Source organism: Meles meles, chromosome 3 (assembly GCF_922984935.1).
Source record: "Meles meles chromosome 3, mMelMel3.1 paternal haplotype, whole genome shotgun sequence".
NCBI lineage: Eukaryota > Metazoa > Chordata > Mammalia > Carnivora > Mustelidae > Meles > Meles meles.
The window spans coordinates 173,131,340-173,155,293 of NC_060068.1; the positions used below are offsets into that span (position 1 = coordinate 173,131,340).

Genomic DNA, 23,954 nt, shown 5'->3' on the forward strand with positions numbered 1-23,954 from the left:
CTGGGTCTTCTGGTCGGGCATCAGGGCCAACAAGCCGACTGCAGGTGTCTGGAAGTGAGAGGCGTGGAGCCCAGGCACCAGCAAGAGATGTTGTGGGCAGTGCGTAGGAGAAGGTGCAGGCATCCTCTAGAGCGGGATGCAGCAGGGACAGCTGGGGCAGAACCAGTGGCCCAGGGCCCCAAGGACAGGGGAGGCTGGGGGATGAGAGATGGCTGATGAGAGGGACTCGGGGCGCCTGGGTGGCTCAGCGGCTTAAAGCCCTCTGCTTTTGGCTCAGGTCATGATCCCGGCCTCCTGGGATCGAGCCCCACATCGGGGTCTCTGCTCTGCTCTTCCCCCTCTCTCTCTGCCTGCCTATCTGCCTGCTTGTGAGCTCTCTCTCTGTCAAATAGATTTTTTGAAAAAAGTGTGGGACTCTACCACCTGGCTTAGTGTGTTCACCCCAGATCCTGCTCACAGGAGCCTGCCGAGGCACTGACTGAATGCTGGGTGTGGATTTTCATATGTGTTCTAGAAAATGTTTCCTGCAGGATTCCTGCAAGATCCTTTTGGTTGCAAGAAGCATGCACCCACTAAGGCAGGAAATGCAAATGGGCCAGGAATAGGCTGGGGTTGTGTCAGGGAATCACGGAATCACCATGTGGGTGGTGATGGTTCTTGGAACTGAGAAAGTTGGCAGAGTCAGGACCGGCAGGGAACCTTACTCTGATCTCTGCACTCGTGGGTGTTTGCTTCACTCGTGTTCCTCTCTTTCTGAAGACTGGCTTTGTTCGCGTCCTAGCCTGCCTGGAGGCAGAAGAAGCCAACCCATGGTTTCTGAGCCCCCACATGTCAAGCAACTCAAGAGACAGATTCTCTCTTAGCTCTAATTCTGAGTTCCGAGGGGGCTGATACATTGATTGATACACGATTTTCCATCCCTGGGCTGCTGGGCTTCTCAGAATGGACACACATACTCCTTCCGACATTCATTCCATACGGGTGCATGGCCCCTCCTCCCCCAGGAAAAAACCTGAAGCTGTGTCCACCTTGTGCACCTAGTGCTCATGTCTCCAGGTCTCCTGGAAGTGGTCACTCTGATGTGGCCATGATCCAGGCTAAGGGAGTGTCTCTATGGCTGGGGACAAAGGACTAAATTATTAGTTATTCTCAAGTCACCTGATGTAGCATGGTGTGGGGTGGGGCACAGGGCTGCTAAAACCCAAATGCCCACGAGAAAAACACTGGAAGGTGTAGAAGCCTCAGTGAAACCACTGCAGATTGGCCTTCGGTCCAGAGCATAAGCCAGCGGACAGGCAGAGACGGGGATGGTGGGCCTGGGATTCTGGTGGCATCTTGTTGCTGGCTGGCGGGTGCCCTGAACCCCTTGCTGGGTTTGATTCTGCCACGCTTCACCCATAGGAAGGTATCCTCTCCTTCAGGATCCTTCTGGGCTGTTCCTGGTAGGTGCAAAGCTCAGAGGCTGTGCAGCTTTAACAGGCGAGTTAATGTCCTGCGGCTGTTGTAACAAACAACCACAAACCTAGTGGCCTAAAACACCAGTTTGTTACCTAAGAGTCTGTAGGTTGCAAATCTGATGTGGGTTTCACTGGGCTAAAGTCAAAGCATTGGCAGGGCTGCATTCCTTCCTGGAGGCTCTAGGAGATACGGTTCCCTCGCTTTTTCCAGCTTCTAGAGTCTGCTCACGTTCCTTGGTTCCTTGGTTGTAGGCTCTTTGAGACAGCAACACCATGTCTCTGATCATTTCTCAGTCCCGTCTCTTTCTCTGACCCCCTCTCCCGTCTCTGTCATCTACTTTCAGGGGCCCTTGTGCCCTTGTCGTGACCCTGAGCTCACCTGCAGGATCCAGGATATGCTCCTTATTTTAAAGTCAGCTGATGAGCAACCTCAATTCCATCTGCACGAATTCCCTTTGCCACGCAGGCTAATACACTCGCAGGTTCCGGGGTTCGGGTGTGGGCATCCTCCGAGCTGTTATTCTGTCTGTTCTATGGGTGTTTTTCTGTGGGTGCTAGTACTTGGGTCTGACGTTTGTCCAGGGGATTGACCCGATTGATTGCCTTGTAGATTTCACGTCCTAGGACCCTCCTTGCTTCCCACAAAGGAGGAGCTACCGCCAGCAGGAATGCCTGCCCCACAGGAGGCCTGGGGATCCTGTCCGTTCTCCTGCACAGAGGTTCTCTAAGTATCGTCAGGGATCCCTGGGCGGGGGCACTCAGAATTGTTCCAGGGAGTCCCTGAGGCCAGAAGCACGTGCATACTAGTCCTGAGACATCTTGCACATGGAGCTGCTTTCCAGTGGCTTCCTGCTGTGAGGCAGTGTTGTTGCTGGGACAGTCGATGGATCGCGTGCTGGAGTTTTCTTGTGTTTTCAGCACGTCTCAGTTTTGATTTCGAATGCAGTAAGCATCAGTAGACATAACGCACAGGCACACAGGCTTTGGGTTCTTGGGGGTTTTTAAGAGCATAAGGGGTTCCCGAGACATAAATGTTTGGGAACCACCACCCCAGCCTACTTATGACTTCAGCTCTCAAGTTTGGATGGGAGCCGACGGGGGTGGGGGGGTGTCACCTGGGGGCTGCACCTGCTTGTAAGCTCAGTTGAAGGGGAGTAAACTCATGGAACGTGTCCTGGCCTTTTTTGGGTCTGGGCGGGGCTGGGTCTGTCCCCACAGCCCTGTCCCGCTGGTGCTGGGAGGCGGCAGTGGTAACTGGGACTAGGGAAAGGTACTGCTTCCTGGGTCCTTTGTGAAGTGGTGCTGACTCATGGCTTCACAGGAGGCTTGAGAATCTGTATTTCTCTGCAGCACCGCAGGTAACTCAAGTGCCCTCCGGGTTTGGGAATGACTTCCGAATCTGCCAGAGGTACCTGGTTTGGAAAAGCAGGAGATGGAGTTTGTTTACACAGACACCCAAAGTCTGAGCTGGCTGGGGATGGGACAAGGTGGAGAGAAAGAGAAGACGGAGCGGGGTAGTTGGGGAGCGAGGGGCTGACAAATAATCGCTCCCTTTCCCGCCTTCACTCAGAAGGCTTGAGCGAGCCTGACGCTGTCGGACTAATGAAGACGGAAATTTTTTTTTTTTAAAAGATTTTGTTTATTTATTTGACAGACAGAGATCACAAGTAGGCAGAGAGGCAGGCAGGGGGGTGGGAGAAGCAGGCTTCCTGTGGAGCAGAGAACCCAAGGCAAGGCTCGATCCCAGGACCCTGAGATCATGACCTGAGCCAAAGGCAGAGGCTTTAACCCACTGAGCCGCCCAGGCGCCCCTGAAGATGGAAATATTTACCCGCTGTTACTGATGAAGGTGGTGGGCAGCGGCTTTCTGTGTGCAGCCACTCAGGTCTCCCTGCTGCTGGGTGAGGGATGCCTCCCTTGGAGCTGCCCCTTCCAGCAGGGACGCAGCAGCCTTGCAGAGGACAGGGAGGAGGATGGAGAGAGAGCCAGCATGATCCTCTTCCCTCCAATTATGTAGGTCACTCCTCCCCGAAGGCAAGAAGGAATGAGGGATGGGGAAGAGGCCAGGAGTGGGCATCTGCCTGATGTCCTTCCACATGGAAGGAGGAGGTGTGGGGAGTAACTAACGTTCCTTGGTCTCTTCTACAAACGTTTATATGATCCAGTCCGAGCTGGGCATGGTGCTGGGGCCCCGATGCAGCTGGGAACAAGATAATCCTGGCTCCAGGGAGCTCACGAGTTGTCTTCAGAAGCATATTTCCTAGACCGCTGATGTCCAAATCATCCGAATGTTCACTCTGTTGTGTGTTTATTCAGCACCTGCTATGAGTCAGAAGCTATTATAGGTTCTGGGATTCAGGAGTGGACTCCAAATCCCTGCTCTCCTTAGCTTCTATTCTGGGGGGATAGCATGGACTATGTTAGCCGCTGATGGACAAAAATCAGTGAAGCAAGGGGGCTGAGAACTCTGTGGTGATGATGTGGTAAGGATTGTTATTTTGTATAAAGTGGTCAGGAGTTGCCTCAATGACAAAGGGCATTTGTCCAGGGTCCTGAAGGACTTAAGAGAATCATGTGGATATCTGGCAAACAGGGCACCAGGGAAGAGGAACATCATATGCAAAGGTCCTGTGGCCTGAGTGTGACTGTTATGTTAGTGGAATAGCTGAGGGAGGTCATGTACCTGGAGGGTAGAGGACAGAGAGGAAAAGGGGGTTGGGGATGAAGTAAGAAAGATATGGAGAGTTCCTGGGGGTCCGAGTAGGATGAATATGTTTTGACCTCCATTTTGGGGGGGACAGTTCTGGCTGGTGTGGGAAAGTAGAAGCATTTGGTAGCTCTTGTCATAATCTGGGGAGGGGGAGGTAAGTGTGGTCTGGGCAGGAGTGCTAGTGTTGGATGAGCTAAGAGATGATCAGATTCTGGATGAGTTTTGGAGCAGAGCTGGTGGGATTTGATGACAGATTAGAACTGAGAGGAGGTAATGAGAAAACACAGTCAGGGTTGACTCCATGTGTTTCTGCCTTAGTGCCTGTAAGGACAGAGTTTCTCTCCCCTGAGGTGGGGAAGACGCTGAGAGGAGCATGTTTAGGAGGGAAATAGGGCATGATTTGGGAAGTGCTGAGTTTGACTCCTGCGTGGAGAGCATGGCTGTCTATTGCTGGAGTTCAGAGGAACAGTGAAGTTTGGAGAGAGGAATTTGGAGGTTCAGTGAGGTCATCTAGAGATGAGTGTTAGTGGAAATGAGGATTGAAGTCTGGGTTTTGAGACATCTTGACCTTCCCACATCTGGGAGCCAAGAGAAGGAGCCGGTGGTTTAGGGCAGAATTAAGAGCAGATCCCGAGTCAAGTGAACAAAGTGTTTCAAGAAATGGTGACCAACTTTGTCACATACAGCTGCAAGTGAAGATGGAGACAGAACTGCCCACTGGACTTAGCCTCATGGCGGCCCCAGGGCCTTTGATTAGCTGTATTGGGAGTTGAGGGGCCAAAAGCCAGATGGGGTGTGTTCACAGGGGAATGAGGAGGAGGGGCACAGTGAGAGAGGACAAGGAGAAGCCATTCTTTAGAGGTAAGATTGGATGAGAGAGGGGATGTAGCTGGGGTCAGGTGGTGACATGGGAGCATGGCACTGGGAGTCTGAGTTACGTCAGAGAACCCAACCTAAGTGTCCTCACCCTGGTGCAGCTTCTGTTCTAGTCAAGGGAGACAGTAAACAGTGAGATTAAAGAAGCACATTTCCTTGATATGTTAGAAGATGACCAATGCTGTAGCTTCAGAGGAGAGAGAAGAGTAAGTAGCTCCAAGTGTGTATGTTGGGGGGCGGGGGATGGAAATTTTAACAGCGCGGTTGAGTAACCCTGACGATGAAGGTGATGGTTGAGGGAGGACTGGCAGGAGGTGCAGACGCTGGCCGTGTGGACACTTGGGGAAGGACCATTGCAGCAAAGGGGACAGTGAGTGCAACAGCCTGAGGCTGGGGTGTGGTTGGTGGGGAGATGAGTTGGTGAGGAGATGGGACACAGGGGTGGTGAGGGGCCAGGAGGTTTGTGTAAATGGGGTGGGAATCCTGGAGACCTTTGTGAAGGTTTTGGCTTTTACTGAGTACAACAGGGAACCAGTGGAGATCAGAGGAAGTTGGCTGAGTGAGATTATCAGGTTCGGTGGTTGGGGCCAGTAGTTGTACCAGGGTTCTCCAGAGACACAGAACCAATAGGATAGATGTATCATCTATCTACCTATAGATCAAGAGAGATTTATTTTAAGGAATTTGCTCTCACGATTGTAGAGCCTGACACGTCCAGTATTTGCAGGGTCTGCCAGCAGGCTGGAGACCCAGGGAGAGAGGGTGATGTGAAGTTCAAGTCTAGAGATTTAAAAAAAAAAATAGTCCAGAGGAATCGTTCTCTCTTCCTTGGGGCGTCTCCAGCCTTTTTCTCTTGAGGCCTTCACCTGATTGGATAAGGCCCACCCACAGTATGGAGAGTAATCTGTTTTATTCAAAATCTACTATTTAATTGTGAATCTTATTGAAGAAGTACCTTCACAGCAACATCAAGGCTAGTGTTTGACCAAATATCTGGGTTATGTGCCTAGCCAAGTTGACATATAAAATTTATCATCACCATAGTGTGAAAAGATGTTGGCTGCTGGTACCCAGGCATCTATCTCTCTAGGTTCTGAGAACACGGCTGGGAGATAGGTACTGTCACAAACTAAAAACCATGGTGTGTCTGTGCATGATCCTCCTTTTATGAAGGATGGTGCTCAGTCCCATCAAAACTGTATCAGCGGGGCGCCTGGGTGGCTCAGTGGGTTAAAGCCTCTGCCTTCAGCTCAGGTCATGATCTCAGGGTCCTGGGATCGAGCCCCGCATCGGGCTCTCTGCTCAGCAGGGACCCTGCTTCCCTTCCTCTCTCTCTGACTGCCTCTCTGCCTACCTGTGATCTCTGTCTGTCAAATAAATAAATAAAATTTTAAAAAAACTTAAAAAAAAAACTATCAGCGGTTCCCCTCAGTTCTTAAAGAATCCCCATGGAGCTCATGTGCAGCCCCTTCCCACAGCCTAAGCCATGGTTTAGGGCATGAACATTATCTGGGAGAGTTGTCCTTCCGATCTTCCCTCCCTGGCTCTCCTCTGCGATTCTGTGGAATCTTCAGTGATCTTATTTCTCCATTGTTCAAAATGGGGGAGAGAGAAGAAACCCCCCTAAAGTCCTTATGTAATTCAGCTCTTATGAGTCACCATCCCTGAGGAATTCCCCATCTTATTTCAAACATCCAGATGCCATATGTGTTTGACTCCCATTTGGCTTGAGCTGGGACCTGGGATCTCTAAGGACAGATCTGTGCCAATGGCATCCACCGTCCAGGGAGACTTGGAGTTGCCAGCCTGGCAGTGAATCAGAGAGGCAGGAAATGGGTAAGCATATGTAGCTGGAATTAGGAAAGAGGGAAGTGGGAGAGGAGAGAGAGGAGCTGTGGAAGTCTGTGTGTGAGGAATCCTGGAACAGCACTGGGGTGAGAGAATGGGGCAGCAGAAGTTTGAGAAAAGTTTGAGAAACTTTTCTATGGGCTATGAGTTGACTCCCCTTTAATGCTCTTAGAGATATATAGGCAATAATTGGATGTTTTCAATTACTGAAGTGTAATTGACATATAATGTTATATTAGTTTCAGGTGTATAAGAAATAGAATTTTTTTTTGGAAACCACTTTTGGCTCTAGGGCTATGATATTTTATGTGTAGGACTCCATGGGGAGATGGAGCCATGTTGCTTCTAGCCTTTTTTTTTTTTTAATATTTATTTATTTATTTTTGGGGGAAGGGGCAGAGGGAGCAAATCTTTCAAGCAGACTTCCCATCAAGTGCAGAGCCCACCATAGGGCTTGATCGCATGACCCCTGAAATTATGACCTGGGCTCAAACCAAGAGTTAGACACTCAACAGACTGAGCCACCCAGACGCCCCTGGGTTCTAATTTTTTACACAGGGTTATAAATATCTACATATCATGTGTGGCAGAAAAGTAAGAAGGCTTTGTTGTCAGACAAACTGTCCCATTCCAGCTAGGCAACCAAGAGTGAGTGGGCAGAAAGGGTGCCTGGGTGGCTCAGTCGGTTAAGCGTCTGCCTTCAGCTCAGGTCATGATTCCAGGGTCCTGGGACAAACTGTCACATTCCAGCTAGGCGACCTAGAGTGAGATGCTGCTGATTCTTCCCCTTTTTAAAAAAAATTAAAAAAAAAAAAAAAAGTAACCTGTGTACCCAACATGGGGCCCAAACTCAACCCTGAGATCAAGGGGTCATAGGCTCCACTGACTGAGCCGGCTTCTCAAAGCTGTAGTTTGTATCTTCTGTTGGGTGGGGTGATTCAAGCCCCCTGTAGGGTCACTGCCAGGATTCAATGAGGTGAGGCAGGCAGAGGCTTTCCCGGCATAGGGCTTACCGTAAGCCATCCTTCCGTCTTCCTACTTTCCTGCCTCGCGTATCATCGACATAGACTTGAATAGATTTTCTGCCTCCCCTGAGTTAATGGAGATCTTCTAAAGACCTCTGACTCTTGTCGTGGCATTTGCTTCTGAGGGGATCAGGGGCTACGGGGTGCCAGTAGAACAAGGACGGAAGAGCAGCCGGCTTCCCGTGCCCTTCACACTGGCCTTCCCGGCAGACTCAGGAACTGGGAGATGGAGAGGGCAAGCCTGGGCTGGAAGACCGTTTCCTGAATGAGCAGAAGCTGGGAAGTTACAGCTCCTCATATAGTGCTAGAAATATTTTTCCTCTATCTTAATTAATGATTCCTAGAGTTGCTGTTAATGGGCGAGCCTATCAAGAATGCTCATGGGAGTTACACTTTGCAATCAGACATTTCCAAATGCCAGCACGCCTCTCTCCTCAGCAACAGAATTGCTTAGAGATTAGCCCCACCTTGTGGAGAAGCCTAAAAATAATGAAGTGACATATTGGTTGAAGGTGAGGAATTGAGGCAAAAGAAGCTTGAATTTTAATTTTTTTTTCAGAAAATACCTATAAGTTTTACATACTCAGACCATTGATTTTTGTGTGAAACTTATAACTATATTTTTAAAAAAGTTTATTTTTGGGGGGGGCTCCTGGGTGGTTCGGTTGGTTAAATGCCCAACTCCTGATCTGGGCTCAGGTCTTGATTTCAAGCCCCATGTTGGGCTCCAGGCGGGTGTGGAGCCTACTTTTATATATATATATATATTACTCTACACCCAATATAGGGCTTGAACTTGTGACCCCAAGATAAAAAGTCTCATGCTCATCTGCCTGAGGCAGCAAGGCACCCCTTTATAAATATTTCTATAGGTGATGAAGTCACTTCATCAGGTGATATTGACCTGTAATTGCGCTACTATCTTAAAAAAACAAAATAAGACCCCTCCACATAGTTTAACCTTAATTTCTTTTAAAATTTTTTATCTATTTATTTATATTATTTACTTTATTTTGGTTTTTCATTGAAGTATACTCTAATCCCTCTGTAATTAAGAATCTCTTTCTTGGTTTCTCTTTTTCCTTTTGCTTATTTGTTTTGTTTCTTCAATTCCACATATGGATGAGATCGTATGGTATTTGTTTTTCTCTGACTGACTGGTTTTGCTTAACATTGTATTCTCTGGCCCTATCCATGTTGTTGCAAATGGTAACATTTCATTCTTTTTATGACAATAACATGCACACATATACGAATTACACCACATCTTCATCCATTCATCTGTTGATGGACACTTGGGCAGCTTCCATATCTTGGCTGTTGTAAATAGTGCTGCTATAAACATAGGGGTGCATGTATCCCCTTGAATTAGTGTTTTTTATTTTGGGAGATAAATACCTAGTAGTTTGATTACTAGATTGTAGAGTAGTTCTATTTTTAACTTTTTGAGGAACCTCCACACTGTTTTCCACAGTTTACATTCCCAAAAGCAGTGCATAAGGGTTCTTTTTTTCCCCACATCCTCGCCAACAACACTTGTTTCCTGTGTTTTTTATTTTAGCCATTCTGACAGGTGGGAGGTGATATCCATTATAGTTTCAATTTGCATTTTCCTGGTGATGAGTGATGTTGAGCATCTTTTCATGTGTCTGTTGGCCATTCTTTATGTCTTGTTTGGAGAAATGTCTGTTCATGTCTTTTGCCCATTTCTTATTATTATCTTCTATTATTTTTAAAAAGGATTTTATTTATTTGACAGAGAGAGAGAGAAAGAGGGCACAAGCACAGGGAAAGGAAGAGGGAGAAGGAGGCGCCCTGCAGGAGCCTTTCCTGGGGCTTGATCTCAGGAATCTGGAATCATGACCTGAGCTGAAGGCAGACGCTTAACAAACTGAGCCACCCAGGCACCCCTTCTGCCCATTTTTTAATTGGATTTTTTTTTTTTTTGTATGGAGTTGTATCAGTTCTTTATATATTTTGGATATATCATTTGCAAATTTTCTTCTCCCATTCTGTTGCCTTTTAGTTTTGTTGATTGTTCCCTTCACCATGCAGAAACTTTTTGATGTAGTCCTAATAATTTAGTTTTGCTTTAATTTCCCTTGCCATATCTAGAAAAAAAGTCGCAGTGGTCGATGTGAGAGAAATTACTGCAGGTGCTGGTTTCAGGTCTCACGTTTAGGTCTTTAATCTGTTCTGAGTTTATTTTTGTGTGTGGTAAAAGAAAGTGGGCCAGTTTCATTCTTTTGCCTATAGCTCTCCAGTTTTCCCAACACCATTTGTTGAAGAGATCACCTTTTTCCCATTTTATATTTATTCTTCCTTTGTTGAAGACTAATTGACCGTATGACTGCGGGCTTATTTCTGGATTTTCTTTTCTGTTCTCTTGATCTGTAGGTCTATTTTTATGCCAGAACCATACCATTTAATTACTACAGCTTTGTAATATAACTCAAAATCTGGAATTGTGATACCTTCAATTTTGTGTTTCTTTTTCAAGTTTCCTTTTGCTATGTGAGATCTTTTGTGGTTAGGTGAAAATTTTAGGATTGTGTGTTCTAGTTGTGTGAAAACTGCTGCTGGTATTTTGGTAGGGATTGCATTAAATGTGTACATTGCTTTGGGTAGTACAGACATTTTAACAATATTTGTTCTTCCATCCATGATCATGGAGTGTCTTTCCATTTCCTTGTGTTGTCCTGAATTTCTCTCATCTGTATTTTATAGTTTTCAGAGTGCAAGTCTTTACCTTTTTGGTTGTTTATTCTTGGATATTTTGGTTCTGGTGCAATAATAAATGGGATTATTAATTTCACTTCCTGCTGCTTCACTCAGTGTGTAGGTATTTGGGTGCTCCTGTGTTGGATCCATAAATATTTACAATTGTTATAGCCTCTTGTTGGATGGCCCCCTTTATTATTATACAATATCGTTCTTTGTCTCTTGTTACATTCTTTGTTTTAAAGTCTATTTTGTCTAACGTAAATATTGCTACCTCGGTTTTCTTTTGACATCTGTTTGCATGATAAATATTTCTCCATTCCCTCACTTTCAATCTGCAGGTCTCTTTTGGTCTGAAATGAGTCTCTTACAGATGGGTATTGTTTTTTTTTTCTCCACTCTATCACCCTGTGTCTTTTGATTGGAGCATTTCACCCATTTATATTCAAAGTATTTGTTGATAGATATGTATTTATTGCCATCTTGTTATTTATTTTGTGGTTGTTTCTATAGATTTTCTCTGATCCTTTCTTGCTCTTTTTCACGGTTTGTTGGCTTTCTTTAGTGATATACTTGGATTTCTTTTTCTTTATTCTTTGCATATCTTTTGCTGGTTTTTGATTTGTGGTTACCATTAGGTTTTTATGGAACATCTTCTGCACAGAGCAGTCTATTTGCAGTTGATGGTCACTTAAGTTTGAACCCATTCTTTACTCCTCTCCCCAAACATTTTTGGTATATGGTGTCATATATTTTATACCTTTTTATTTTGTGAATCTCTTGACTGATTTTTACAGATATTCTTGCTTTTCCTGCTTTTGTGTTTTCTACTTTTCTTACTCTTACTTATGGTCTCTTCTTTTCACTCAAAGAGTCTCCTTTAAGCTTTCTTGTAGGGCTAGTTTAATGAACTCCTTTAGTCCTTGTGTCTTGGTGGGGACCTCTTTGGGTTGAATTTTGGGGGAGATCTTGGGGGAGATCACAGGGGAGCCTCCTGGATCTGGATATATGTTTCCTTCCCCAGATTAGGAAATTTTTCAGTCATTATTTCTTCAAATAAATTTTCTGCCCCCTTTTCTTTCTTTCCTTGTTCTGAGAACCCTATAATGTGAAAGTTATTATGTTTCATGGATTATGGGCTTACCCTTAATTTCCTGCATAAAGAATTATTTTCACAATTCTAATGTATTCCCTTGTGTCAGTTTTTTAGCAAATCTAGGACAAAGTGTGCTTATGATTACCCTGGACTTGAGGAAGGATTCCTATAAGCTCTGAGAGGCTAAGTAAACCATCTAGGGATAGAGACAAGAAGCAGAGAAGAACTGATGGGAAGGTTTTGGGTTACATAGTCAAAGCTTCCTCTATTTTTGTAGAAGTGTAACAATGTTGTGAAATGCAACAGACTGATAAGTTTTCTTTCTCTGGGTCTGACAAGTGTCAAGGAAGGGGCTGAAGCAGGATGCAGAATCCATTCTTATTCAGGAAACTTAAACCAACTCTTTACCTTCAGATATGCTGAAAGACCACGAGTAAGGGGTCTTAAGTTCTTGCCCTAGCCAGTCACCACCTGCCTTTATCATTTTGAGGAAAGGACTAAACTTCCAGGCATGAGTTACCTAATCTGTCCTGTTAGGAAGTTGGGAAAAGAAGATCTTGTAAGAGTCCATCTTTTAGGTTCTAGGATTTGGGTCAAACCAGAAGCATTGCATGATGCACGGGAGGAGGGACAAAAGTGACCTGCCTCCCAAGAGGTGCCAGGTGTGGGTTGAGAGAGAACAGTTCACAGGTGTAGGTTCACTGGGAATGTGAGCTTCCTGCTCACAGAATTTACCTGTGCCTTCGGGATCTGGTGGACCCTCATTGTGTAAGTCTGAATTTGTGACCTGAAGGATCAGAAAACACTGGATTCATAATGCAATTTCAGGTACCATGGATACTATGAGTTTCTGTCAGACCTAGTAGCAAGCCGGGAGCTGTTTCAAAAATGAGTTATTTCAGGGCACCTGGGTGGCTCAGTGGGTTAAAGCCTCTGCCTTCGGCTCAGGTCATGGTCTCAGGGTCCTGGGATCGAGCCCTGCATCGGGCTGTCTGCTCAGCAGTGAGCCTGCTTCCTCCCCTCCCCCGCCTGCCTCTCTGCCTACTTGTGGTCTCTGTCTGTCAAATAAATAAATAAATAAATAAATAAATAAATAAATGAGTTATTTCCAAAATAGGCAATATGTTATGATTTTTTTTCCCCCTGAGATCCTCTTCCCCAGAAACACAAGCTAGGTTAAATGTTCAGAAAGTTTTGCACCAGCTGGAGCTGGGGCTTGACCTAGGCCACTCGAAGCTGGGAGTCTTAGACGTTATTGAGTACATGGCAGGAACAGTGTACCCCAATATGGGACATACTGCCTCCAAATCCGAAGAGGCTCAACAAGAGTTGTGTTTCTTTCTAGTTCAAGAAATCCCACTTGGAACAGCAGCTGTAACTGGAGTCAATCCCTGATGGATCTTCTTTCACATCGTCTCAGTGCTTCTCTCCCAAGAGCAGTTTTGGTCCCCAGAGGACATTTGACAATGTTTGGAGACATGGTCACAAGTGGGGAGGCTGTCCTAGTGGCATCTCGTGGCTAGAGGGCAGCGATGCTGCAACGAATTCCACAGCGTAAGACTTGTCCAGCCCAGAATATCAATAGTAGCAAGATTAGCGCCCTGCACTCTTCCGGCTTGAGATAGGTCCTAGCAGAAGAGGCAGTTTTAAAGGACTTGTGGTAGGGATTGCCACCTGCATCTGTCAGGTCTTTGACTGTGGCCCGTTTTCTGTTTTCACGGGAAGAGATTGTTCCAGGAGAATCTGTACCTGGAAAAATGGGGGATTCTGCCATTTGCCAAGGTTATCTCTTGTGATTATACACTTAGGCATTGTGGAAGTGACCACAAGATATGTTCACCTATCTACTGGGTCACAGAATGAGTTTATGTAGCTGCTGGGTCACTGTGTGGTAGATACAGTTTCAAACACCATTTATCACTAACTCAACGCTCCCCCGTTTAACTGGTAGCCCACACCGCGTGCTTTGCCAGCTCAGAGCTGGATCCGGTGATTCCCAAAGGTTTGGGACTCTTTTTTCCCCCATGCACTATCGCATTGCTTGGTGGCTGCTAATGACAGATCTGTATTCTTCATGTTTCCTGTAATTGGCAATTGCAGGTGGCCTTGGGGCTTCTAAATCCAGGGGCATTCAATGTCAACTTCATGCCAGGCAATGAAAAATGACAGCTTAAGCAACTGATTGCCCCCGTGGGCCGTGACTGTCAGTGTCCCAGTGTCTGAAGGCAACTGGATACAAGCCAAGCTCAGATTCCAGTTCCCGTGAGGAGCTGTTCTCCGAGTTTACTTCTGGTACCATTTGGCTGTTGTTCTCAGTTATAGATATCAGTATTCACTTTAGTTGTTTGAAGTGCGATGGACTCTTTTAGAGGAAAAACTACCAGACTGAATCATTAGAAGTTTTGAATGAAACAAACCTCGGCTGATCTTCTGAAACCATACTATAGACCTGGGCCACTGTGGGAAATGACTTCTCCCTGATTAGTGAGCTGGCTGGGTCTGGCTCTGGAAGCTACTGCCTTGGCCTTAATTTGCACTAGCAAAAGGGATGTCCCACACCCTACCTTGCCCCGAAGCTCAGTCTGTCTAAGATCTCCCACAAGTTTGTCTGAATGGAAGAACCTGAATTACATATGTACCTCTGGCTGGAAGAGAGCTACAGAGCGGTTCTGTGAAATGCAGTTTTTAGCTTTCAGGTTACTACAATGCAAAAAGCAAGAAGATACGGTATATATATATATATATATATATATATATATATATATATATACATATATATACACACACACACACACACACACACACACACACACACACACTGGAATATTATTCAGCTTGAGAAAGAAGCAAGTCCTGGTATTTGCAAGAACATGGATGGACCTTGAAGATATTATACTAAATGAGGAGTCAGACAAAGAAAAACAAATACTGTAAGATATCACTCGTGGGATGTGGGATCTAAAAAAAAATTCCAAGTCATAGAGAAGAAGAGTGAAATGGTTACTAGGGATTGAGGTTGGGGGATGGAACAGACATTGTTTAAAGGTACAGACTTGGGGCGCCTGGGTGGCTCAGTGGGTTAAAGCCTCTGCCTTCAGCTCAGGTCGTGATCCTGGGGTTCTGGGATCGAGCCCCAAGTTGGGCTTTCTGCTTAGCGGGGAGTCTGCTTCCCCCTCTCTCTCTGCCTGCCTCTCTGCCTACTTGTGATCTCTGTCAAGTAAATAAATAAAATCTTTAAAAAAAAAGTACAGACTTGCAACAAGTGGTAAATAAGCCCTAGAGAGCTAATGCGCAGGATAATGAATGTCAAAAACAATACAATACAATACAATAGTATTGTAATCACTAAACTAGCTAAGAAACTGAAAATATCGCAAACGCGAAAAAGAGACGATTATCATCTAATGTGACAGAGGTGCGAATTTTGTGATCATGGCAATCGTTACCATATATAGATACAGCAAATCAACATGTTGTATACCTTCAATTCACTCAATATTACAGGTCAAATAAGTTTCAATAAAAAGTAAATATGAGAAGCCCAACAAAAATTCAGCAAACAAATACGAGTAGTGGATTGGCATGGGTGTTGAATGAGCCCGTTTTCAATATCCACTTCGGTATGCAAACCAGAATTTTATGTAAGGCGGAGATGAGTGAGCGCGTGCTGGTATAGCCATACTAGTTACTGGAAGGTTGAGTGCCTTCATTTCCTATGTAAGTTACCCCTGCCTCAGAATCCCCAGGGCCCCATTGTTGCCATGGTCACCATGTCCCCTCACTTGGAATCCTCGAACTTCTTCAATTTTCCAGCAATTTAAGGACTACTGCCTGGCACAGAGCTAGGGGCTGCCATCTGCTCTCTTTGTGTGTGTGTGTGTGTGTGTGTGTCCCTCAGTGTCCCTATACTTCTGCCTCTTGGATGCCTGCCATTTGCTCCCTTCTGTGGACTCCAGAGGGTCGGTCGGCTCCACCGATGGTCACCAGCTCCTGGGAAATCCCCCTGCAGCCTGCCATAGGGATGCCCTATTCCCTGCAAGCGTCCTACCTGCCCAAGCCAGCTTACCATAGCTTCTGGGCCATCCATGTGTCTCCTTCTGGCCAGGCGGGCTCAGAAGTGGTGGGGAAACAATGATGGTGGTGCTGGCACCCCAGTGGGCAAGTGCCTGGTGCCCTCTGGGCGGGTAAGCCTGTGGTCGTGGGCTCTTGCAGAAACTGTGTTCTCCTGAGGACTCTGGCTCTCAGAAAGCTGGGGTAAGACATAGAGCATTGCTCTGAGCCAACCATGTTCTAAAAGAAGATTTGTTTGGATACTATAATTAGTATCCCGCGCCCCCCCCCCCCCCCCCGCCTCATTCACAAAGGAGGACGCTGAAGCCCAGAGAAGATCCTTTATACCAAAGCTCCAAAACTGTCCTTAACCACATGAACGCACCATTGCTTATGGAACCTGAAAGGTTGGGTTTGATTTTCAATATGACATACCAGCAAATACCCTTGAAGACTTACTTGCTTATTAGTTTTCTCTTGCTGCTATAACAAATGCACAAACTTGGTGACTGAAAACAACCCAAATTTATTTTCCCACTGTCTTGTAGTCAGAAGCCCAAAGTCAGTTTCACTAGGCTCAAATCAGGGTTTGGGCATGCATTCTTTCTGGAGCCTCTAGGGGTCAGTCCCTCTGCTTTCCCGTTCCAGCTTTCGTTAGTGTATAGGTTGTTAAATATTATTAATATCCCGCAACAGCAAATACTTAAAGGGCTCATTCCAGGAGAGGAGGTGAGTCATGGGAACACATGATTACTCTGTGTTGTGCTCTGCGAGGTTGGAGGGAGGTAGAGATGGAGACCAGGAGTGACATTCGGGAAAGCTTTACTGTGGAGGTGGGTGAGTCCTAAGCAAGCTGGAAGCAAAGAACAGGAACTTACCAAGTGGAAAAGGTACAGGGCATTTTTCATGAAATAGCAAGATTGGAACCCCAGTGTGTTTGGGGCATTGTAGTATTACTAGAGCAGATGCTGACGGGTGTCAAGGGAGGAGGTTTGGGGTTAGGAGTGAGAAGAAAGCCTGGAGCCCCAGAGCAACAAGGCAGTGTGGTGTCTGCTCAGTTTACAGTATTCACACCAAGCTGTCACTCTTCTCAGGCCTTATCCTACTTGGGCTGTGTGTAGCTTGAAACACTATAAACCCCTGAAAAATTCTTAGTTTTTTATTATGGAAAATTTGAAGAATACATGAAAGCAGAATCATCCAATGAAACCCCTGTATTACTGATCACCCACCTCAACAGTTAACCACATTCTCTGACGGTTTTGGAGAATGGTTTTATTCTTCTCCGTTGTTGTGGCTGGATTTCTTTTTTTTAAATTATTTTATTTATTTTGAGAGAGCAAGTGAGAAAGAGAGAGAGAGAGAGAGAGAATGAGCAAGGGGAGGGGCAGAGGAAGAGGGAGAGAGAGAATCTCAAGCAGAGTCCAAGCTGAGTGGGGAGTTTGACATGGGGCTGGTCCTACGACCCTGAGATCATGACCTGAGCCTAAATCCAGAATAGAACACCCAACTGATTGAGCCACCCAGGTGCCCCATGGCTGGAGGATTTTAAAGTAAATACCAAACATTACAATTTTCCACCCACAAATACATCCATATGTAGCCTCCTTCCTCCCTCCCTCCCTTCCTCTTACTTTTTATTTCATAATTTCTCAGTTCATTTCAGTAAAAACATAATAACAAGGTATTGCCTCACTCTTTCTCTCCTGGGGGTGACCCATCAAGACTGTCAGTCTGGGCGGCCCCAGTGGTTCATAGCTCATCGAGGGATATGTACAGGGCATGGACCCATAGATCTGTTCAGCTACAAGAACACTTGTCTTTCACGTCGTCAGCCTCTTGGGAATAGAATTCAATGAGTTCACCCTCCTACTCCTCCACAATACTCTCACTGGCAAATTTGAGAGTTCCCCTGATGTCTGAATCAGTCCGGATGGCCTCTAGGTCCAGTTCATTGGATTCTCCATTTTGGTGCACTCCATGGACATAGTTCTTGCAGTGGGTGGAAGGGTCAGTCTGATCGCCATGCTCCTGCAGCCGGTCAGCAGCTCTGTGAGACGGGCCTCTGCACGAGCAATAAGGCACCTTCACCCCTGACTGTGATCATCTGGGTTGATTTGGAAAGAGCCCATCTGAATGGTCTTCTTGGGCAGTTTCCCACTCTAGTTCATCCATCAGGGCCCTGCAGCCTCCACAGTGTAGATTCTGGCTCCTCTGAGCCTCCATTACTCCCAGCGGGGCCCCTAGAAGCAGGGCCAGCCAACCCCAATCCCTTTCATCTGTAACCTAATGGGGTTGCCCCACCTCTGCTCCTAGGGCCGCCATTGTGGCCCAACACTGGAAGACGCAAAACTCACTTTAGCTCCCAACCCTAGCACCTGGAGTATGTAGCTTTGGTAAATAAAGATTTAAAAAAATACATTTATGGTATTATACCCATCCAGTAATAATTTCTCAATATCCTTAGTATTCATTCCATGCCCACCGCCCTTTTTTTTTTCAGAAAGAGAGAGTGTGCACACCAGCAGGGGTGGCAGGGGAGGGGCGGATGGCAAGGGAGAGAAAACCCTAAGCAGACTCGACCGGCCCAGCACAGAGCCCAATGTGGGGCTTCGTTTCTCTATGCCGAGATCATGACCTGAGCTGAAATCAGATGCTCAATGAGCCACCCAAGTACCCCTCCATGCCCTTTTGATTTGAACGTTTAAAAAAAAAGTGTCAGTTTTTTAAAAAGCGATTCCTAAAAATGGGAAATAAATTGAAAAAGAAGTAGCTCTAACTATGTCTCAGGTTAGTGGCTTTAACCACAAACAGAAGAATTATTTTAAGCAACTCAAAATGCAGTAAAATATTTGTGCATATCTAAGATATATCTTAAAGACTGAAAAAAAAATAAACCACAAAGTACTAAATTGTTTTCAGTGATAATTTGCCATAAGGATTAAACAAGATCTCTCCAGGGGCTCCTGGAACTCACAACCCCTGATGAGGTCACATTGGGTTCCCTGCTGGGCATACAGCCTACTTAAAAAAAAATAAAAATAAAACTAGAATTCTTCTCTAAAAACAACTCTCATAAACTGTTTGATGGCTGTGAAATGCAGTTTGCTCTGGAAAAGCAGGAACAATGATTTTTTCCCCCTTTATCAGTTTTCAAAGTAGGTTGGTGCCCATTGCAACCACCAGAAGTGACTAAAATGTTTTTTGTTTCTGTTTTTTAAATATCAGTATGAAATCATGGATCTTATATATTTTTCTGTTTAAATCTATTGCAGTCATTTTGTTTTTATTTACTTACATTTTCTCTTTGGTCCATGGAAGTCACTTCAGGTTGGCTCCTGTGTCCTTTGGTATGATCCCACTTGTCTTTGACTGCTTCCTTGCCTTCTGGTATGAAGATGCGGCATGACCCTCTTGTAGGTTTCCTGCCCTACTCTAGAAATTAGTGACGTCCTTAAGGAGCTCTCCTTCTATTTCATGGGAGATGTAGCTAGACACTGTAATCTGGGTGCTAAGGGTGTTCACTGCTACTGAGCTGATCATACTTTATTTCCATTTCATTGGATAGAGCAAGGAAAATAGAAAATATTTTAAAAAATATTTTATTTTTAAGTAATCTCTGCATCCAATGTAGGGCTTGAACTCAAAACCCTGAGATCAGGTGTCCCAGACTTTTTACACTTGATCTTAGCCAAAAGGCTGAGAAGAGATGCCTCAGACTTTTTAAAAGAGAAAAATACTTCATGAGTTCATGATGATATTTTCAACTCAAAATTAATCAGTTTTTACTTACTTGATTTTTATGTTTGTATCCCTTTTATTTTATACTGAAAATTCTAGTTCCCAACGATATTAGCCAACTTAGTTATTTCGTTTATCCTACTATATGGTAGGACATATATTATTCATTATTAAAAATAATAATCCCATTATTACCAACAATATGGTTGCTGAAAACAACTTGCCTTTTTTTTCAGTCTTTAGGATATATCTCAGATATGCAAAAAACTTTACTGCATTTTGAGTTGCTTAAAATAATTCTTCTGTTTGAGGCACCTGGGTGGCTCAGTCATTAAGCCAATGTCTTCCATTCAGGTCATGATCCCAGGGTGCTGGGATTGAGCTCTGGATTGGACTCCCTGCTCAGCGGGGAGCCTGCTTCTCCCTCTCCTACTCCCCCTGCTTGTGTCCCCTCTCTCGCTGTCTCTCTCTGTCAAATAAACAAATAAAATCTAACAACAACAAAAAAATTCTTCTGTTTGTGGTTAAGCCACTAACGAGACATAGAGCCACTTCTTTTTCAATTTATTTCCCATTTTTAGGAATTGATCTTTTTAAAAAAATGATACATTGTGTTTTATGATTACTATCCAGTGGTCTTGAGTTGATTCTAGTTGTTTGCAACCAGGAGTTATGGTTGAGCCAAGTGGTAACAGGAACATTAGAAACAGAAAGAGGGGGAGAAGGTTGCTGAGTCATTGACATGGCAGAATACTTGGGTGTGGAGAACGATCCCTGTTCCCACAGCCTGACCACTGAAGACAGATGCACCCCCAGAAGCCTCTCGCTGTGAGGCTGGCTGAGCAACTACTGAGACAGTTTTTCATTTGCTTGTGTATTCTTAAACTCCCATACCTGTGACAGGGACTCCTTCCTTGACCAGATGTTCATTCATCAGGTTTCTGAGCCCTCTCATTGACTTGCTTTGTCATTGGGCCTGCCAAGCCCAGGTTTTGCAAGAATCCTTTTGAGACACTGTACCTACCCTTGATTTCTAATTAAGTTCCTCTATTAGTAATTTTCTACCCATTGAGCCCTGCATGTTGGCTATAGATCCCCAGCTGCACAGGCTGTATTTGGAGTCAGGCCCTATTCTACAGAAGTCTCTCTTCTGTACTGCAGTAGCTTGAGTAACATCTACTTTGCCCTTTCCAACGAGTGTCCATTGCAGTTTTTCTTTAATACCTGTGTTTATAAGTGTTTTTCTATTCTTGGGGCAAGTGGGTGGCTCAGTCAGTTGAGTTCTGACTTTTGGTTTTAGCTTACGTCATGATCTCATGGGCCATGGGATCAGCCTGGCGTCATGCTCTGAGCTCTGGAGGAAGTCTGCTTGAAGATTCTCTCCTTCTACCCCTCTCCTGTGCATGTGCCCTCTTTCTCAAATAAATAAATAAAATCTTTTAAAAAAATGCTTTTCTGTTCTTACAAAAAAAAAAAAAAAAAAAGCCTTGGGATACCTGGGTGGCTGAGATGGTTAAACATCTGCCTTAGGCTCAGGTCATGATCCCACGGTCCTGGGATCGAGTCCCACATCAGGCTCTCTTCTCAGCGGAGAGTCTGCTTCTCCCTCTCCCTCTGCCTCTCTGCTTGTGCTCTCTCTCTCAAAAGAATAAATAAAAAATAAAAAAAAACCTTAAAAAAGTTCTACAGTATTAAAATTAAAATCTGAACACATTGAATGTGTTATTAGATGCTTACTGTTTTCTAGGAGATCAAAACAATTTTTCATTATTTCTTTTAGTCACTTTTTTCTGTGTAAAACCAAAATTATGAGATATAAATGAGAAAATATAATTTGATTTCTGAAACCCATTTTACACACAGTAATTCTGATGCTTGTCTTTTACATAAAAGTATCTGTACATTGGCACCTGCATTGAATTCAAAACAAATACATAAACAGATAACAATATAATATAAACAAACAGTGAAAGTTCTAAGGATTGACTTCTATGTAGAAGAACACTCAGGGTCAGGAGATGGTGTCAGTCAGGGTATCCTCCTTGGAGGAGGTACGTTGTGAGTCAGATGGCAAGCTAAGTTGAGAGTCAAGAATTAGTAGAAGGAATGAGAGAAGCAACTTTAAGAGAAGACTTAGAACGCTGTGTGTGAACAGGGAGACACTCTGTCTTCAGGCTTCTGACAAGTCCCTTTACCTTTTTGGCTGTGATTCTTCACGTTTTCTTCTTCATGTTTTCTCTTCTACTCTGAGCCTCATACTCAAGTGAGGTATGGCTTGAGTCCAGATCTGGGATGCATTTCTTGGAGAGGGTAATGAAGAACCTTGATGGAACACACCTAGAATTCCAGAGGGAGGTCCTGGGAACCAGGTAAGGGATGACCGAGGAGATCTTAGATGGTTGCACCAGTTCCCACCTGTCTTCTCTGCCCTGGACCCCCCCTTTGTGTGCCATCCCTTCTCTCAAGCACTTGGGGTGCTCCAGGACTCGTCTTGGGTGCTGAGCTGGTCCTGAGAGACTTGCACTCAAAGCCCCAAGGGTCAGAACCCCTCAGGGGTGGTTTGGCCAACTCAGCCTGACTAGGCACCCCCCGCCCCCCAACACTCTCTACCTGCCTTTCTCAAGACCCTGGAAGTGAATCCACATATATCCCTCTCAATTTTCATGTTTATCAGTCCTCTTGGGTCTTTAGTAGGATTTATATTCCAAATGTCTTGTTATTTGCAGTTTGGAGTTCTGCAAGGATCCAGTAGTAATTTACAAGAGATTTTTCTAAATTGTTTTTTTAAAAAGATTTTTTGATTTTTAAGTAATGTCTATACCCAGCATGATACTCAAACTTACAACCCCGAGATCAAGAGTTGCAAACTCTGTTGGCTGAGTCAGCCAAGTGCTCCAAAATTTTTCTTAAAGTAGTCAAGGGACATAGAATTCCTTCATGATTAATTTGCAATATATAACATTATTGTAAGAGATTGTGACTTGTGTGACTTTTGTTCTTTACAACGTATTAATGTTTCCTTGATCTAACTAGTTTTGTTAACCATCTATGGCACTATGGAGGAATAGTATTATTTGGGGACTGTAAATTTTAATATATTTCAATTAACACATTGTTTAGAACACCCTTTTATTATTGTTTTTCTGTTAATGTTGCCTCTTTTTCTAACAGGCTTTGCTTATTTTATGTCAATACTGTTTTTTTGTTTGTTAGCTTTTTTTTTTTTTAAACACATAGATACTCTATACTCATAGCGGATTATACCTTTTATAAAAATGAAGTATATGTCTTGGTCCAAGTCTTTAATTCTACTTTATATGATAGCTTGAAGCTGCTATTCATTTTCTGTATGTGTGCTGTATCTTTATCCAGTCTTAGAAAGAGCAATTACAAATCAACAGAAAGAAAATTACCAGGAGAAAAATAGGAAGAGATAGAACTGGAAATCCACATACATACAGCCCCTCCCCCCACCAAATGTCTAATAAATAATTTGTTCAGCCTTATTATTGCTAAAGATTTACAAGTTATAGTAGCAATGAGGTTACAGTGGCTTATCATTTTCCACTTCTCATGTAGGCAAAGATAAATATATTTCTTATGAGAACCAAAGGGTATAACTTTTAGGGAATACTTTTTTCTAATAGCTTATTGAAAAACTTTTTAAAATTAAAAAAATACATATAGATACATATTTTTGAATCAATTTTTTTAAGAGAATGGGAGAGGTGGGACATTTCTCATAGAAAACAGACTGGCAGAATATATGTTAATAGTGCTCAGGTTTTATTGATATTTATTTTTACTTTCTTATGTTTTACTTTCACTTTCTTATATTTTCCACAATAAATGTGCACTATTTTAATAATAAAATAATCCAAAGGTATTAAAAGTAGTTCGTATTAGAATTGTTCATATTAGAGTAAATTAAGGAGTAAGTGAGAGAATGATATTACATTTTACATAACAGAAAATGATCAAAATCATTCAAAGTGAGTTTGCTATGAAACTATCAGGCTTGGGATCACTATATGGATAATTTCATGTTTTTCTTCTTTAGAAATTGATATAAATTTTTTTTGTCTCTCTGATATTCCTTCTTTCATGCAGTCGGGTCTATTTTATCTTTTATAATTATTTCATCATTTAGTTTCATTCATATGATACAGGTAGGTGAAGTTTCTAAATTGGGGATTTTTGAAAGGGAAACGAGTAAAGATAAATTTCTTATGGCTTAGAATTAGAGAAGAGGAGACTTTGGCTTCTCTCCCTTTAAAGCATTTGACAATTTCCCCATCTTGTTTTTTTTGTAAATATGGGATGGTAAATGTAAGTTACCGGGGCCTTGTGGTCACGAGGCACGGGTCCACTCTAAACTTCCTTCGCTCTTCTGGTAAGTGAGTTCTGTTTCCAGCCACTGGATGGCAGCT

General features: G+C 44.1%; 1 protein-coding gene and 1 pseudogene across 1 annotated transcript in view; one reads left to right on the top strand and one right to left on the bottom strand.

Annotated features, from left to right (window-relative positions):
• Positions 1–23,954, top strand: part of DNAH5 (dynein axonemal heavy chain 5) — a 273,433-nt gene that overhangs the window by 12,060 nt on the left and 237,419 nt on the right. The gene's annotated exons all lie outside the window — the stretch shown is intronic.
• On the bottom strand, positions 19,325–19,494 carry LOC123939395 (annotated as a pseudogene).